The sequence below is a fragment of the Taudactylus pleione genome, unplaced genomic scaffold (genome assembly GCF_031769625.1).
Source record: "Taudactylus pleione unplaced genomic scaffold, aTauple2 ptg000260l, whole genome shotgun sequence".
NCBI lineage: Eukaryota > Metazoa > Chordata > Amphibia > Anura > Myobatrachidae > Taudactylus > Taudactylus pleione.
In genome coordinates, this window is record NW_028284662.1 from 1,616,043 (window position 1) to 1,619,647 (window position 3,605).

Genomic DNA, 3,605 nt, shown 5'->3' on the forward strand with positions numbered 1-3,605 from the left:
AATCTGAGCTATATCTAAAGAAAGCAGCTGCAGAAAAGGCAGTTACATTTGGGACTCCCATTCTACCATCAGAACGAGACATCTGCATTTTAGTCATAGCTATTTTGGATTTTTTTGTCTAACCAAATAAATGTAGAAAATGCTCTTGAAAGAGCAATATTGTTCCAGGACAGAGCTAGGGGTAACATCTGCATAGCATACGAATGTTTGGGAAAGACCACACTTTTTAATACTGCCACCCTGCCTAATAAAGAAAGTGGAAGCTTTTTCCATGAAATTAGCAATTGGCTGATCTTATGGGACTTGACGTAAGTTTCACCAGGGGTTGTTCACAACAGCTCAAAAAGGATTCCCATTAACCATGAACCCTGATCACCTAGAAGTTTAACAACAGTTTAAACTATTTAACAACAATAGAGAGTACACCATTACTGTACTCTCTATTGTATCAGTGTCACTCTCATCAGAGGACCATACACTGTATCACCTTGCAATGCTATGCTCCAGGGTGTATTGGTGTTAGTGAGCCCAGACATCAGATACCACTCTACTCTCATATTTACTGTGCTTGTGTTGGTAACTCTCATTCCTCGTTTCACTGCTCAGACACAACGGGGGAAAACTGATCTCCATATACATAAGTGCAAATGTTCTGTGATCTATAGCAGCTGCATCGTCATTTGAATTCTTATAGGGTATTTAATTCTTAGCCCTACCTTATTATTGTAATTGCTGATTCCCAGGTGATCCATATACTTGTGATATCTACCCTTACAGGGCCGTAACTATGGTGGGGCGACCGGTGCCGCCGCACAGAGTGTAACAGCCCTGAGGCATACTTGTCTACACTCCCGAAAGTTGCGGGAGGCTCCCAACTTTTCGGGTAGCTCATGCTCCCCCAGAAGTGTAGGCAGATCTCCCACATCCTGCCCACTTCCTAGTGAAGCAGGCAGGATGGGGAGATTTAATGGGGAATTTGCAGGTCCGTGACAGCGATAGCTATAAATGAGGGCAGTGAGCTGTTAGGGGGGCAGTGAGAATTGGGGCAGTGTGGGCTGTGATTGTACTGTATAAGGGGCACTACTGTGTAGCATAATGTTTTTAAGGTGCTCTATGTGGCATAATGTGTATAAGGGGTTCTACTCTGTAGCATAGCATGTATAAGGGGTACTAATGTGAGATATAACATGTATAAAGGTGTTTGGGGTACTATTTTGTGATGTAATGTGAATAACAGACATTACTGTGCGGTGTAATGTGAATTGGTACTTTTGTGTGGCCACATCCCATCCCGGTGATGCCATGCCCCCCTTTATTTTTGGCACACATCTTCACAGCACACTATCCCTGTTTAAAATATGTAGGGGGGTGCCTAACTTCGACTCTGTATCATTAGTTATTTTGTACATACCCAGGTTTGCAGTACTAATTGCAACGTTTGTATTGTACTTCTGAATTTAATTTTTTTTTAATTATTATTAATAATTAACTTATATTTCGCCCACCTCTCTCACAATCTTTCTGTGAGAGCACTTGTACTTTTATTATATATACATTCCTAGTTTTATGTTTGTATCACAGTTCCACCTGTGACCCTACTACACCTACTTTGTGGTTACTTACTTTGCAGTGTACAGATTGTTTCTATAATGTATTCTAAAGCCTACAATTTTACCCATGTTTGATTAAAAGTAAAATTTTCTGGTCATTTTTTGTATGTTCAGACCTTCCAGAGTGTGCCGCTTTTGTTGACTTAATTTTTTGTTTCATTACTGATATACCCATTATTCTGAGTGAACCTCTCTCTCTCTTTAAAGCTGGGCACACAGTAAGCGATTTATTGCACAATATATTGTTCCGACGCGGAACCAAATTATATATTGTGTAGATTGCATAGTGTGTATACCTGATCGCGTGTGTCCGCGGGTCGTTCGTCGCATCGTCCCATCTGTTGTGCAGCATAGCAAATGGTACGATGTGATGAACGACACCATGCTGCTAAATGCAGCTTGAAAATACACATTGCGCAGTCATTCCATGCATTGTACAGTGTGTACGGACGGCGCAATATATTTAGATGTATGAATCAATGAAAAGAGTGGAGAAGTGTGCCAGCGGAAAAGTTAACCATGGCAACCAATCAGCTGCTATCAATCATTTTATAGAATGTACTGGATAAATGCAATTTCAAAGCTGATTGGTTGCCATGAGCAACATCTCCACGGACACACTTCTCCACTCTTTTCACTGCTTCATACATCTGCCCCATGGTGTAGTGAATACCCAGCTCATACTTGCCAACATTCCTGGGCAGCTTTCTGGGAGCAGCAGGAGGGGACCTGCTGCTCTCCTCTTCGGGGGATGGGGCCAGATGATAGACAGCATTAGGCCCCGCCCCCTTTAAAAGAAAAACCCTGCGATTCACGGGTCTGTGATGAGGGGCGGGGCTAAATGACACGATTTGTGCCATTTAGCCCCGCCCCTTCCTGACGGATCCGAAAATTCCAGGTAAAATCTTCCCATCCTGCCCACTTCACTAGGAAGTGGGCAGGATGCGGGAGATATGTTTACTCTTCCGGGGGTGCGGGGGCTTACCCGAAAAATCAGGAGACTCCCGCGATTCCCGGGAGAGTAGGCATGTATGACCCAGCTTTATTTAGAAGCTGTATTAATTTCTTTGCCAATTGATGTATTATTGCACACAGAAAATCTAACTCCAGTGTAAGGATCTCCTCCCCTTTTGCCCTAAACCAGAGGTTCCCAAATTTTTTTTGAATCACGGCGCCCTAGTGTATCAGCATTGTATTCACGGCACCCCCAAGACAAAAATTTGTTATTGAGAAATTCAGAAAAAAAATGTATTAAAGTAGTAAGGTTAAGTAAATTGTGCTTACATTACATTTACATTACATTGCCAATAAAGAATTTGATTTGGTGCTGGACCTGAGGAACCCCTGCAAGAGTCCCGAGGCACCCCAGGGTGCTGCAGCACACAGTTTGGGAACCACTGTCCTAAACTATTGTTTTATTTAGAAGAAATAACTAGATCACATGTGCTGGAGCACACTGAGGCAGAATGCTTGTAAAGCAAATAATGTCGCAGGTTTTCTGGATAGCACTGGAGCAGAATGCTGAGAAGCAATAATCGAGACGGTACTGAACAGGGGCCAGGGTCAGAGAGAGGTTAATGGGATTTTGGTACTTACCTATAAATCCTTAACAGCACATTGCCAGTACAATTTCTCATTCATCCACAGGGAGTCTCATTACAGTGGGGTATAGATGTGTGCTAACCGGGAGCTGGCACTTTAAGAATTTAGAAGTGAGACTAGCTCCTCCCCATCTATACCCCCCTCCAAGCCTCAGTCTTAGGCAACTGTGCCCGAGGAGAGCTGGAAATAGATAACTGCAAAGGAGGAGGAGAAACAAGTACACAACTAAACGGACAAATACATTCTGCGTGCAAACGTCAAACAAAGAAAAGTCAGTTAATACATAAAATGAACAATCAAACCTGGCAGGCAAGAACAGCACCGGGTGGGCATCCAGTGTCCCCTGTGGAATCGGAGAAAGGGATTTATCGGCAAGTACCAAAATCCTGTTTT